Source organism: Oryzias latipes, chromosome 5 (assembly GCF_053564925.1).
Source record: "Oryzias latipes strain Hd-rR chromosome 5, Olatipes_Hd-rR_3.1".
NCBI lineage: Eukaryota > Metazoa > Chordata > Actinopteri > Beloniformes > Adrianichthyidae > Oryzias > Oryzias latipes.
Genome location: NC_136241.1, coordinates 36,588,030 through 36,603,871, shown reverse-complemented (window position 1 = coordinate 36,603,871; position 15,842 = coordinate 36,588,030). Strand labels below are relative to the sequence as shown.

The following is a 15,842-nucleotide window of genomic DNA, read 5'->3' as shown; positions in this document are numbered from 1 at the left end:
CTTTGGACAGGCTTATTGTCAGACTAGTTAGTATTTAGAGATTATTTAACCTAATGTTAATTTGTTTAAATTAAACTTAATAACTATTTGTTTTAAAAGGCTGCTAGAAGTTGAAGCTGGGGTAACTATGGTGCACTGGGGTTCTGTCCTCTTTCCTTTTTTACTTCTACCCTTCCTCTCTTCTCTATTCTTGATCATAATTCATCATTTAGTTCTCCATGCCTCTGTTTGGTGCAGTGATTCATGTATTGTCCCTCTTTTCCTCTCCACTCCTGGGGAGTGGGAGTGCTTCCAGACTCCAGTTGGCTCATCCGTGCTCCAGTTCCTGACCGTTTACCTCGCCTTTGCTCCTGCTCCTACACTTGGCTGTGGATCCTGTCTCAGGCTCATCTCTGGCTCGTCTCTGCTCTGTACCTGACCGAGTACCTCGTCTCTGCTCCTGCTCCTACACCTGGCTGTGGTTCCTGTCTCCGGCTCGACTCGCGCCTTTGACTGTCCCCCCAACCACGGCTGGATGAAGCTCGTCTGCTGGACTTTTATATATGTAGTTGTAGATTTAGATAAGTTAATTCTTCTCTAAGAGTTCTAGTAAATCACCTGTCCGTCCTGGGGGAGGATCCCTCCTCCATGTGTGCACCCCTGAGGTTTCTACGTTTTTTCCTGATCCAGTTTTTTTGTTTTTTAGGAGTTTTTCCTTACCGCGAAGGGGGGTCTAAGGGCAGGGATGCCAGTATAAATTAGTCAGTTTGTTAGTTCATTTTAGTATTTTCCTATTGAGCTCCATGTATTTATGATCCTTTTGAGTTCATGTTTTACTTCGAAGCCCATCAAGATTTTCCAGTTGTGATTTTGGGCAATACAAATAAAATTGAATTGAATTGAATTTTGCATTTAATTTGTAACTCCAGTTTTTTCCTCTGAAGGATCCTTCACATCGGTGACTGACTTTTCTCAGTGAACGGGGTCGCTACAATGGGATTGCCCGGGTCTGACTCTTTTGATCAGATCTGGGGGTTCTGTGGTAGTGTACTCCGTGAACTTGGGTGGAGGGGTCACTGATGTGGACATGTCCCCAAAATATCGTTTCCCGCTTCAGCACGAAGCCAGGTCTCTACATTCCATTATTTTATCACTCTTTTTATCATGGTGTGGTTTATCATGGTGTGCGTTTGTGTGTCTGTGTGTGGGGGGGAGGGGGGGGGGTTGTCGGCACTGTTTGTCTTGTCATCTTGTTTTTAAATGTTATTGTATTTGTATTGGATTTTATGCACAGCACTTTGAGTGACATGTCTTGTTGTTAAAAAGTGCATCCAATGTGGAGATTTTTAAACAGAAATTAAAGACACACCTTATTAAATTAACTTTTAATTCGATTTTTTTTTATGTTTTATGATGTTTTACTACATAATTGTAACATTTTACTTGTTTAATCTATATGTATATATATATTTTTTTCTTTTTCTTTTTTAACTTTTATATTTTATGATATTTTATCATATATATTTATTCTTCAATCTTTTTATGTTTTATGATGTTTTATCACATCATTTTATCATTTTATTTGCTTAATCTAGAATTTTTATTCTCTTATTTATGACATTTTATTTTGTATACTTTTTATGATATTTTAACACATAATTATTTTATTAGACTGTTCACGAGTGTTTTCTCACCCTTGGCTGGGGTGTTTGGGTTTTATACTGGCACCCCTGCCAATAGGAGGTCAGGGCAGATGGCACCTTCTGGTTTCTCTGGTTTATCTTTATTTATTTATTTATTTATTTTCCACTGGTGTTTGTCTTTGTGTATTTTATTGTGTGGGGCTAATTTAATGTATCTTATTGTATTTCATTGCATTTGATTTTGTTTTTATGTATAGCACCTTGAGGCTGCGTGTCCACGCGCCGCCATCCTCTCAACTCAGGACCCTTACATATTCCTTAAATTTAAACACAAACCATTTTAATATTTAAACTTTCCCTTTAAAACAACCCAAAATGACACAAAAATATCTTGTTGAAAAAAAGGAAAAATAATTTAGATCAAATTTTCATATTTTGAGATTCAGGTGTTGGGGTTGAGACAGCCCCCTCCCAATTCAACAACCCTTTAGGAACAAGACATTTTTTCTATTAAATAAAAGTTGTGTGAAATGATGCCATTTCTTAACATAGATCATAGATACATTGTCAAAAATCTGCATTTGTAAAAGTTGAATATTTTTTTTTTTTTATGGGACTGCAATTTTAAGGAATTCGGTAGAATGGCCCAACACACACATACGCAGGAACACAAAGGAAACACACAAACTCTCTCACACACAAGCATTTCTAAAAGCATGAAACACACATACGTACATTCATAAAAACGCAAACGCACTCTCGTATGCACACATAAATACACATAAATCTTTTTTTACATAAGAACAAATTGATTTTGCAGAAGACAAAATTATCTTAAACTTGCAATTTTATTTTAGGATTGACAAATTCTGTTTGCAGACCAGTAAACAGTAAACGTCTTTTATGTGGATTTGATTGGACAACCGCAACTTATGGGAGGAGTTTAACGTCATGTTGAGATTAGCTGACTCATTGAATGTGACCATCTAAGTGCAGGTTTGTTTAACTAGAACCCAAATTCAGGTGATTACTCCTGGATTAAATAATTCCATTGTAACTTCTTCACCTCATTAAAAATCTCATTTCGTGTCGGAAGAATTTTTTGAGGAAGAATCTCTGATTCCAGCTGGGTAAGGACAAACACGGAAGGAACTTTCTAAAACTAAAGCTTCCCATATCCCTCTTTAGTAAAAAGACTCAAGCTTAGATAACGTTTCCATCCAACATCTTAGGATCAGATCATTGTCGGTGTTTCTGATTTTACCACTTTACCAGCTGACAGATCTATTGTGAGTTGTGCTTCCAGCTGTCACAAAAGTATGGAATGTTCCACATCCGGCTGTTTTTTTGGTTTTACACAAACTTACCATGTCCAACCCGATAGGGATGTTTGAGTGAAACCAGGAAGCTACACACATCCCACATTCCAACAGCTCTATCGCCTCCCCCTTTCCCACACACACATTAACAGAACAAAGGAAACGTGAGCAGATGAGTGTGAAGCAAAAGGAAACCACCCATTTAATGTTCAGAGCTCAGGAATGAATGAAATCCTTGATGTGTCCCCAACACTCAGTTTTGATTGGCTGACAGGGTTCTGTGGGTGGTGAAGAATGCAGTGATTGGCTGGAGGGAACATGGGGGATGTTTGAATTGGAGCCGCTTCAAAGCTGCTGCCTATTTTAATATCAGGGTGACTAACAGACTGCATCACTTCTCACTTATAAAAAATGAATTACGGGAAGACTGGCAAACAGGCTCCGCCCAGTTCGCGCTCTCCCTGTTTGACTTTTCCAGGTCAAGTGAGTTTGTGTCCCGCTGACTCACTGCTATTGGCAGAATACTTTCTAAAAGTACAACCTGTCACTTCCATGGTTAGCGACTGCCTGTGTGTGCATGAACATGTGTGTGTGCATGTGCTGGTGTGTGTAAGTCTTTCGTAAACCCAGACAGAAGCCTTCAGCGAACGACAGGAACTGCTTGGAGCCACAGAAACCACACAGCCTGACATTTAAAGAAAGGTTCTGATGTGCCGTCCACTCACAGGGGTTTCCACTGGTGGTTTCACACACTACACTCCTTCCAACAGCAGCAGGTTTACAGCTGAAAGTAAAAAAAAGTTTTTAAAAGAGCAAAACAAAGCGAGGTGGGTGCTTTTATTCACTGGGGTGAGTCATTTAATCGTCTTCCGTAAGGCGGGGGATCTTTCTCCCTGAGCGTGTGTGTGGTTTAGTGCTTAGATAACTCCACAATGACACGTACTATCGGATCAAGTTACTCTAAAAAGTTTTTTTCAGATGGTTTTATTTTCCTGTAGACACTTCTAAGTTCAACAGAACAAAAAAATCCTGTTATTCAGTCTTTTCATGTAGAGGAATCCTCTGGAAAGTCCAGATTTATAACAATAGTTTGATGTAAATCACTTTTTTGTGTTCACACAAAAATGGAACCCCACATTTGTTTTGTCACAGCAGACGTAAAAAATTGTTCTGTGAAATAAAGTTTTATTAACCATGACAGAAAAGAGGCTCCGTTCCGGGATCAGGTTTGGCACCTGGGTGGGGCAGGCGGGCGGAGTGCCACATGGGTTCCCTAGAAAGGGCCCGCCGTTGCCCCGGGTTACACCTACCATGGCTGCGGGATCTGGGGGAGTTAAGAGCCTGGGGGGGTGGTCTCATCAAGCGATGGCGCCCCTTGGCTAGAGAGACTTGGGCCCAATGCTGGGGGGGCTGGAAGACGGTTGTTTCATCAATCGGGGGTCAATCTATCAGCTGTCCCTGACCTACCTATCTTCCTCATACAACCTCTTATTTGGGTGATTTGGGGGAGGGGGGGGAGCCTTCGATGCACCTCACGGGGGAGCTACTTAGCAGTGGTCCCCCCCTCCCATGGTTGCCGCATGGATTTGGGCCCCTCTCCTCTTGGTTTTACTTGCACAGTAGACATGTAGGACCCTTGGTGGTTGTGATAGTGTGGCACCGTCAGCTGGTGGCCATACCAACTGACGTAATGAATGATGTAATGAAGAGCAACGCCCAATAGGAGGGGCTTATCATTTAAAATGAAATGTCACAGGAAATGTAAAGAGAGAGTTGGAGGGTGTGCCCTGGGCACATCAGCACATATGGGCGGCCGTGGTGCAGCGGTAGGGCGGTTGACCCATGATCGTAAGATTGCAGGTTCGATTCCCACCTTGCACGCCCATGTGTCGAAGTGTCCTTGGGCAAGACACTGAACCCCACCTTGCCTCTGGTGGGAGGTTGGTGCCAGTGTTCGGCAACAGAGCCACCATCAGTGTGTGACTGTGTGTGTGAATGTGTGTGTGAATGTGTGTGTGCATGGGTGAATGGCACTGTGACTGTAAAGCGCTTTGGGCCTTCGAAAGAGGGTAGAAAGCGCTATATAAGTATAAGTATACGCCATTTACCATTTCCCTGCGTGGAGCAAGTGTAGTACTGGGGTTCTTGAAATAAAGAAAGAATACTCTCACCTTGGCTCCTCTGCCTTTATTTCCCTGAGGTAACCATGAAAGTGGTGGTGGGGGGGACATCACTGCCAGAAAGCAGGAGATGTCCTCTCATTGAACTCAACCAGGACAATAAAAATGTAAAAGTTCCAAAAGATACTGAGGTGCCAGACCATTCAAGCGTTTAAAACATAGAAGTCAAATCTTCAAAATTATTCTAAAAGACACAGGCAGCCATTGAAGCGAGCGTTATACTGGACACATGTGCTCATATGAACACTCGGTTCACTTAGGCAGCGTGTATCTCCACCCCCACGTGCACACTGCCACACTGCCCCCTGTCAGCTTCACCCCCCCTCCTAACCCACAGTGTATTGATGGACAGATGTCTTCCGCTCATCTTAGTGTCAGAATTTCACCTTTGATGTAATATTTGTCTTTCCAGCAGATCTGGTATAATTGTTACAGCTTAAAATAATAACTTATTCTGTCCAACACAAAAGGCCTTCAGCTCTAATCTGTTTGCTCAGTTGTTTGACAGTGAGGCCCCAGAATCAACAGCTAAAAGCAGGTCACTGCACACCCTGAGAAGAGCGGTTTCAGTTCCGTGTCAACGTTGAAGGATCCGTTTCTAAAAGCTATGAAGAAAAGTCTGGAATAAAATAAATTTTCTTTTGTTCGCCGTTGGTCAATAAAAAATGTTGAGGTGTTGCCAGGAAGGAACAGAACTCCATTTCACTTCTGTAACGGCACCAGCTGCTCTTCTCAGGACTTCAATGTGTACAAAGTGTTATTCAAAGAAGAAGTGATGCAACATGGACAACACAATGAATGTTTTTAAGACAGTTTTCTCCTATCATTTTACAAAAAGGCTTAAAACTTGAAGACTAAAGTAAAGTTTTGCTCAGCCCTTGGCATAAACCTGCTGAGCCACGCTGTCAAACAGGATTTACACACTTTAGCTGCCAAATGTGGAATGAGAGCGGCAGGTCAGCGGTCTGCATTTCAACCGGTCACGCTGCGTTCTGACACTCAGTTCACAAACTCTTTCTAAGAATAAGTGTTGTACAGTGTTTTCGTAATCCCTTTTGCTCCGCCCCCAGCATGTCAGCCGGAGAGGCTCCTGATGTGGCGTTTGATTGTGTGCATTTCCTTTTCCTTTCTGTTACACAGCAGCATATTAAGGAGTGAGGTGGTGCGTCAACATGCATACAGCAGATTGAACATAATATCCAGCAAGGACAAAGGTCACCAGAAATGCTCCACAATATGAGTTTCCAAAACTCAAAATGATGCACAGCTGGAACACCAAACCACAAAACATGCCGAGTCTCTCCTTGTGCGGCTGGCTCACTGGCTGACATTACTTTCTTTAACGGAACAACACTTTGTAACCCTTGTTTTATCCTAGGCACTTTAATGAGCAGCACATGAATGATCTGGGTCTCTGCGACGCTTGGCGCTCATGTCCCCCAAACACTAAAGGGTTCACCTTCTTTTCTCCAGTTCATCATTCACACTCCCGTTTGTATTATTTATTAGTCAGTAAATCTCTTGTAACCCTTGTGCTATCCTAGGCACTTTACCATTGGGAGTTGGGTCATCTAGACCCACTAGACAGAGCTCTGAACCTTTTTTCTTCAATGATTTGTGATCTTCACTGGTGTCCATGGATTACATGAAATCTTTCCACCTTTATCCACCTTTGTCATGGTAGGGAGAACACCTCAATGGAAGGGGGGGGGGGTCATCTAAGATAGCACAAGGGTTAATGAAACATTCAGAACAAAACAGTTTATCTGAAGAGCAAACTTTCTCTACCTGCAGCTGAGAGCTCAATTTCAGAAACCTGTTAACCACAGCTGTGTGTGGGAGGGCCCGAGTTACCAGGTTCAGCATTTGCAGACTGTTGAGGAGAAACCAACATGCTTCCTCCATGTCTTCATGGACCTTGCTTTGGTCACTGGTGGACAGTCACGTTGGAAGACGAAGGGGCCGCTCCAAACTGATCCCTCAAGGTTGGGAGCCTGGAATTGTCCAAAACGTTTGGTATCCTGTGGCTTGGATGCGGCTGCTCAGCCATGGAATCCCATGAAGCTCTCTGTGTTCTGTACTTGGGCTAATCTGAAGGTTTGGAGCTCTGCAGCAACTGACTGCAGAAAGTCAGCGACCTCTTTGTTCTTCAGCATCCTCTGACCCCTCTCCATCAGTTTACGTGGTCGACCACTTGGTGTCTGAGCTGCTGTTGTTCCCAAACTCTTCCATGTTGTTCTGATGGAGCTGACAGCTGACTGTTGAAGATTTAGGAGAGAGGACATTTCACCACTAGATCTTTTGCACAGGTGGCGTCCTATGACAGTTCCACGCTGGAATTCACTTAGCTCCTGAGAGCGGAACATCCTTTCACAAATGTTTGTAAAACAGTCTGGGTTAGCCTGTAGAAGTTAGAGGCTTCGCGGGCCGTTCTCTTTGCAAAGTCCTCTATCGTTCAGGGATTACAGGGGCGGAATGGCCAAGAAGTCAGCCATTCAATCCGTGAATGAAGCCGCAGAGAAGGCCACGAGGTGGCTTTGGATTAAGAGGGCTGATCCGTGGACTGCTACTGGGACGCAAGTCGGGGTCTGATCAACCCCAGCTGGGTCATCTGGGTGAGGGTGTATGATGTTGTGAGACCCGAAACACCCCATGATCTCAGGATACATCACTGAGGATGCGTCTCAGCGCATCCATGAGATGTTTCTTGCCTAATCAAAACCTGAATATATAGTTCTCAAGCTTTTTCCAAAATTGAGCAACATGTGGCGTTAAGCTGCTTTCTTCTTGCACACTTACATGTCACAACCTGGCATGGGCCCCATCCAAGCTCACATTTTCTGTTTAGACTGGCTGGAAGCCAAAACGTGCTGCCACAAATCATCCACAGGCAACTGTTGCTCCACAGGTTGACGCAGGAAAATCTCCACGCTTATCATGGGAACATGCAACTGTCCGACCCCCCCTCAGGGAACCAACAATGGTTTTAAATGTTAAACCGCTTGCTGTTCACTTTCTCATTTTGCTAAATAGACCACTTCTCTTTACCTAAACACCGCTAGCCTTAGCTTAAAACCTGGCATGGCCACCACTCCTTCCGCCTCTCCTCCTCTCTCCTGCCCCATGTGCCATATGTTTAGTGATGATCCTGCCTCCTTTAGTGAAAATAGCGGTAGTTGTGTTAAGTGTAGTCTTGTGTTAGACTTGGAGGCCAGGCTGGAGCAGTTAGAAGCGCGGCTCCGCACAGTGGAAGCTAAGCCGGCTAGCCAGGTCGTTACTCGTAGCGCGGGCCGCGCTACCAGGGCTAACTTAGTTAGCACCCCAGCGCCCTCCCAACAGCCGGGAGATAGTCAGGGGTTTGTACCGGTTGGGAGGAAACATAGTGCTAAACGCAAAAACTTAGAGCACCCGAGACTCCACGTTTGTAATAGGTTCTCCCCCCTCAGCGACACACCCGCTGAACACTCAACTCTGGTTATAGGCTCTTCTGAAGTTAGAAACGTGGAGCTCCCAGCGGCTACAGTCAGGTGTTATCCGGGGGCCAGAGTTGGTGACATCGAGGGGAACCTTAGGATGTTAGCTCAGAATAAGTCCAGGTTCCGTCGAGTCGTGATTCACGCAGGCGGTAATGATGCCCGACGGAGACAGTCAGAGGTGGTTAAGTTAAACGTAGCTTCGGTGTGTAAACTGGCTAAGACGATGTCCGACACTGTAATTTTCTCTGGTCCCCTGCCGAACTTAGTCAGTGATGAAATGTACAGCCGCTTTTCATCTTTTTACTGCTGGCTTTCTAGATGGTGCCCAGAAAACGGCGTTGGTTTTGTGGATAACTGGAGCGCGTTTTGGGGGAAGCCCGGTCTCATGCGGAGAGACGGCGTCCATCCCACCCGGGACGGTGCCGCTCTTCTTTCTAGAAACATTTCTGCTAGCCTTAGTCTGTCAACCTGACAAACCAGAGACGAGACCCGGGCGCAGAGCAGCAGTGTAAAACGCTCCTCTGAGCCTCCCTTAGGGTTAGTGCCGGTGCAAAACCCATGCAGGGAAAGTCAAGCAGGTCCTAGCTTTAGCTTATGTGCTGAAAGACAAATGAAAGGAGCGCATCATAGAAACCTTAAAGTGACAGACAGCAGTTCTCACAAGCAGAATTATGATGTAATTAAATGCGGTTTATTAAACATTCGATCCATTTCCTTCAAGTCCCTCTTAGTCAACGAGTTAATTACTGATAAAAACCTTAGTCTTTTAGCCTTAACAGAAACTTGGCTCCAACAGGATGACTATGTTAGATTGAATGAAGCAACCCCCCCAACTTATGCTAATTATCAGAAATCCAGGATTTCAGGGAAAGGAGGTGGTTTGGCAGTAATATCACAGTCTAGCTTACTTCTCAGCCCTAAAGTTAAAAATGCTTATAATTCATTTGAAAACATCATATTGTCTTTAAGTCACCCAAACAGGAAAACTCCAAAACCTGTTTTACTCATAATTATTTATCGCCCCCCCGGCCCATATTCAGAATTTTTAACTGAGTTTTCCGACTTCCTATCGACTATTGTCTTACATTCAGATCAAACTATAATATTAGTGGATTTTAATATTCATGTTGATGACCCCAGTGACTGCCTAGGAAAGGCTTTTGCAGCTTTATTAGATGATGTTGGTTTCACCCAAAGTGTGAATGAACCCACTCACTGTCATAAGCACACCCTGGACCTTGTTCTAACCCATGGGATAGAGATCAACCAGCTGAGTGTCCTTCCTCTTAACCCCATCATTTCTGATCACTTTCTGATTACCTTCCAGTTTACACTGGAACATCCTTCTGCCCCAGTGAATAAGAAACAGCTTAGAAGAACCTTAACTGACCGTTCTGTGTCTGAGTTTAAACACACAGTTCAGCCAGTACTTAGTGATATTCTGAGAAAATACTCTGAGACCAGCTCCCATAGTATCAGTCCTAGTATAAATGACCACTTTGTTAATGATGCCTTACAAGCCCTCAGGAGTACACTCCATGTTGTTGCCCCCTTGAAACCTAAGTTCGTCAGACAAAACTGAGTAGCACCGTGGTTTAACGCTGAAACTCGTTCTCTTAAACAAGAAACCCGTAAGTTGGAAAGAGAATGGCGCCGCTCCGGTTCAGAGCAGTCTCTGGATATCTGGAAACATAGCCTATTAAATTAACTCACTCAAAAACTCATCTTTTTACTTTGGCTTTTAACACCAGAGAGAATGATAATTAGACAGTTTTTATTTTTTTGTGTGTGTGTTTTCTTTTATTGATGATTTTATTATCATTTTACTGTGTTTCTTTGAATTTTACCTATGGTTTTAGTGTAGTTATACGTGTGCAGCACTTTGGATGTCTGGAAGATGTGAAAGTGCTATATAAATAAAGATTTGATTGATTGATTAAATTATAAAAAAGCTCTGCGTAGAGCTAGAAGCCAGTACTATTCAACCTTAATATCAGAGAATGGAAACAATCCAAGATTTCTTTTTAGTACTATTGCTAGATTAACTCGCAGTCAGAGCTCAGTAGAACCACATGTTCCTGTTTCTCTCAGCTCTGATGATTTTCTTACATTTTTCGATAGTAAAATCTCAAATATTAGACATAAGTTAAATCAAGTTATTCCTACTATCAGCCCAGAACAGGCTGAAGCGGTAGAAGTGGAGGCATCCATAGAAACCTCTGTAACATTAGACTGCTTCACTATTGTGGATGAAGCGGAAATAACATCAATTATTACGTCCTCCAAATCCTCAACGTGTCTGTTAGACCCAATTCCCACTAGACTTTTTAAAGAAACTTTTCCCCTAATTAATGATCCCATATTAACAATGATAAATACCTCTCTGGAAACGGGTTACGTGCCACAGTCTTTTAAATATGCAGTTGTTAAACCTCTTCTGAAAAAGCCCAGTTTGGATCCTAGCATCTTGGCCAACTATAGACCGATATCAAACCTGCCCTTTATTTCTAAAATCCTAGAAAGAGTGGTAGTTAGGCAGCTTTACTGCCACCTACAGGACAACAGCCACTTTGAAGACTTTCAGTCGGGGTTTAGACCTCACCACAGTACGGAAACTGCACTAGTTAGAGTCTCTAATGACTTGTTATTGGCCTCAGAAAAGGGACTACTTTCTATTCTGGTCCTGTTGGACCTCAGTGCAGCCTTTGACACTATCGACCACGGTATTTTACTCCATAGATTAGAGCAGGACATAGGGATCAGAGGATCTGCTCTCCAGTGGTTTAAATCCGTCCCATAGGTATCAGTTCGTTAATGTAAATGGCCATTCCTCTCAGTGCACTCGAGTCAACTATGGAGTCCCACAGGGCTCAGTCTTGGGACCGATCCTGTTTACGCTTTATATGCTACCCCTAGGAAACATAATCAGGAAACACAGCATTAATTTTCATTGTTATGCCGACGATACGCAGTTGTATTTATCCACGAAGCCTGACCAGAATGACCAGATAGAGAAACTGAACGCCTGCATCAGTGACATCAAGACCTGGATGACAATTAATTACCTCCTCTTGAACCCAGAAAAAACTGAGGTCATTATACTTGGTCCTAAAAACCTCAGAGAAACTCTGTCTGCTCAGATAGTCTCCCTGGATGGCATAAGTATAGCCCCCAATTCCACAGTTAGAAACCTTGGGGTTTTACTTGACCAGGATTTATCATTTAAGGCTCACATATCTCAGGCGTGTAGAACTGCCTTTTTTCACCTGCGGAATATTGCTAAGATCAGAAATATACTTTCTAAGAGTGATGCTGAAAAACTCATCCATGCATTTGTTACGTCGAGGCTGGATTACTGTAACTCCTTGTTAGCAGCGTGTCCTAAGAGTTCCTTAAGAAGTCTCCAGCTTGTTCAGAACGCAGCTGCTAGATTGTTAGCTGGAACCAGCAGAAGAGATCACATCACTCCTGTGTTAGTTTCACTTCACTGGATCCCAGTTGATTCTAGAATCAAGTTCAAGATCCTCCTGTTAACCTATAAGGCCTTACATGGAATGGCCCCGTCCTATATTAAGGACCTCATAGTCCCTTACCATCCAATCAGAACACTTCACTCACTAAATGCAGGACTGCTTGTGGTTCCTAGAATTAGTCAAAGTACGGTTGGAGGTAGAGCGTTTAGCCACCAAGCCCCTGTCTTATGGAATAAACTCCCAGCTCATGGAAGAGAGGCCGACTCAGTTTCTACATTCAAAGCTAGACTGAAAACATTCCTCTTTGGACAGGCTTATTGTCAGACTAGTTAGTATTCAGAGATTATTTAACTTAATGTTAGTTTGTTTAAATTAAACTTAATAATAACTATTTCTTTTAAAAGGCTGCTAGAAGTTGAAGCTGGGGTAACTATGGTGCTCTGGGGTTCTGTCCTCTTTCCTGTTTTTACTTCTACCCTTCCTCTCCTCTGTTCTTGATGTAACCCCGATGAAATTCTGCGCTATCACTTTAAATCATACTGCGCTGTCGCTCCTAGTAAAATTCTGCACTGTCACTTTAAATTTGCCGGTTCCCTTGCGCTGTGCAAATACCGCGAGACTATAAGTTCAGTAGTGACGTGGCTTTCGTTCTTGGGAGACCTGTCAAAGCACTGACAGGTTGCAAGTACGAGGGAGCTGGGCTGTGTACCGTTGCTGCAGATCGGCGTTCATCATCTGAAGCCGGGATTTAAATCTGCACAGTTGAACAAAAAGTGAACTGGTGAGTGCAGCAATGATTGAGACAGGTGGCGCGGGCGCCAGCTTAAATGAATTGTTTTTTTATAATTGGATGTGGTTAAAATGAACTATTTTTCATTTGAAAAATTGATGATCATCTACATTGAAATAGAATTTGGAAATGTTGTACAACTATCGATTATGCACTTAAGATATTTTTTGCAGTGTCCTCCTGATTATGAATTGCATATGCATTTGTTTATTATGTTAATTAAGGAGGTTGTGGGAATATGCTTTCTTTTGATCAAAGGAAATTATTTATTTATTGACCCTGTTTTAACAGGTCAGGTCGCAAGACTGGTCGTCTTGCAGACCAATTTATTGGATGCTCAACCTGAGCACTGGACAGAATTGTTTATCAGGGAGTTTTACCACTCCCAGAAGAAAACAAAGAGGATAAATCCTCTGCAGATGGCGAGCTAAAAAGGAGCCCCGATCCTGACTTGGATTCTGCCCTCTTCACTGCCAGTGCGGTAGGAACTAACCCCCTTCTCATCCAACAAATCAGCTGGAGTGTTTCTTTCTTTTCGTTTTTCCAAAAGAGAACTATAAAAACTCTTTCATAAGGCCTAACGGACGCCTTAAGAACTAGAAAGACAAAACAACAGAAAACATCCTCTGGACTAAAAAAAATCCTTTGTTGTATATATTGTGATTTTTGTATTCACTGTATATTGTAAATACATTTACATTAGCAACTCAAGTCTTGTCTGTGGTTTTTAAACATTCACATTCCTCCATGAGTCGAACCAAACTAGCCCAAATTAATTAAAACCAACTTTGTAAAGTTCATGTAAGACATACATGCTACATTGATCATAATTTATCATTTAGTTCTCCATGCCTCTGTTTGGTGCAGTGCGATTCATGTATTGTCCCTCTTTTCCTCTCCCCTCCTGGGGAGTGGGAGTGCTTCCAGACTCCAGTTGGCTCATCCGTGCTCCAGTTCCTGACCGTTTACCTCGCCTTTGCTCCTGCTCCTACACCTGGCTGTGGTTCCTGTCTCCGGCTCGACTCGCGCCTTTGACTGTCCCCCCAACCACGGCTGGATGAAGCTCGTCTGCTGGACTTTTATATATGTAGTTGTAGATTTAGATAAGTTAATTCTTCTCTAAGAGTTCTGCTAAATCGCCTGTCCGTCCTGGGGGAGGATCCCTCCTTCATGTGGGCACCCCTGAGGTTTCTTCGTTTTTTCCGGAATCCGTTTTTTTTGGAGTTTTTCCTTACCGCGAAGGGGGGTCTAAGGGCAGGGATGCCAGTATAGCTTAGTCAGTTTGTTAGTTCATTTTAGTATTTTTCTATTGAACTCTTTGTATTCGTGATCCTTTTGATTTCATGTTTTACTTCGAAGCCCATCGAGACGACTGTTGTTGTGATTTTGGGCTATACAAATAAAATTGAATTGAATTGAATTGGAAAAGGAAACAGGTCGACGCTGAGACTTGTTTTATTGGAAAGAATATTTCTGAATCACAAGAAAATGAACTGGATGAAGAAGCTGGAGGTTAAACAGATAAACGAGGATTTTGGTAACCAGTCAGTAGAAAAAAGAGGCTTAGGGATCTAGGTCTCCATGTGACGGGGAGGACATGTTCTCCTAAAGTGTGGGGGTTGGACGAATGAAGAGATTTCAGGAAAGCCATTTGGATCATGACAGAGTTCTTTTGAAAAAGCTGAAGTCCTCCGAGCACAGACCGTGCTGATGCTGGTGCTCTCAGAGGTGACTTGTTTGATGGTGATGGTAGAGTTCTTCTGGATTTTGGCTTTCCGCCTTAACAACGACCACACTGCTGCCCATCAAAGCAGAAACAGGTTGTGTTTTGGATGCAGGGTTGTTTTTCATCTGTTGGGAAGCCAAGACCTGCCAGTTAGCCCTCTGTAAATGTGAGTGTGTGTGTGTGTGTGTGGGGGGGGGGGGGGGGGGTCATTATCATAACACAGAGCCTTTGCACAGCATCACCGACTGCAGCAGTTTCATCCAATACAGATTTCACTGTTTGCGAAGAGAATACAACAGAAAGACAAAGCTATCAAAGTATTTACTGTTCATTCTTAAGAATTATGGGATTACATTTCTGCCATAATGTGAAAGGGCGTAAAGGCAACTGAGCGGGCGTATTTAGAAACTGAGTGAGTGAACCTTACAACCGCACTGGCGCAATTCTAACCAAGCGACCCCATATTTTACAATTGCACGGCTGCAATCCTAATCGAGCAGTGATCCTGCACAGTCAGATCCTTTTTGCTCCCTCACCAGGATCTACCCTCAGTGTTAAGGGGGCGTTTTTGTCACTTGGGGGCAGGAACCTTTCTAGTTGATCTGATTGGCTCAAATTTGCATGTCAAGCAGCGGGGCGGGACTTTCATTTTGGTGCTTTAATAGAAAAGAAACGGCGGCTGTAACGTGGATTCAAAGCATTAAAATGGTAACAAATGCAGTGAATTTTACATGAGAAAAAATTACAGCACAAAAAAACCTGCTGCACTTTCTTACCTTAGTTTTGGGTTGTTGGTTAATGATTTAATCCACGTTACATCCAACGTTTTTTTTCTATGAATGCCTCTAACACGGGGGGGGGGGGGGGGGGGGCAAAAAAGTTTGACACAAAGAGCCGACATTTGTAACTGTGATAGTCAAAGAGCCACACCACACACTGACCTGCCAGACACACACACACACACAATTAAAGCCATGTTATTTCCCATAACCCCCCTCCTCTCCTGCTCCGCTGATTAAACGGAGCCGTTTCAGTTTTGAGTGTTTTTTCTGTATTTAACGTTAACACACATACCGGTGAAACGTGCACACTGGTGTGTTTAAAAAAGGCAGCGAGCGCAAAACTGAGTTGTTTGTGATTTATTTTTCAAATTATTTAAAATCCATCAAAGTCCTCATCTTCTGCATCTGAAACAGCTGGACTACATTTATACAAAACACACCGGCTTCCCTTTCCTCATCATCAGAGTTTTTTGA

General features: G+C 43.1%; 1 long non-coding RNA gene across 1 annotated transcript; it reads left to right on the top strand.

Annotated features, from left to right (window-relative positions):
• The first annotated feature begins 12,574 nt into the window (after positions 1–12,574).
• On the top strand, positions 12,575–13,571 carry LOC144992267 (uncharacterized). Its single transcript, XR_013656144.1, has 2 exons — positions 12,575–12,851; positions 13,152–13,571. It is a non-coding gene; the product is annotated as an uncharacterized LOC144992267 (long non-coding RNA).
• The last annotated feature ends 2,271 nt before the right edge of the window (positions 13,572–15,842 follow it).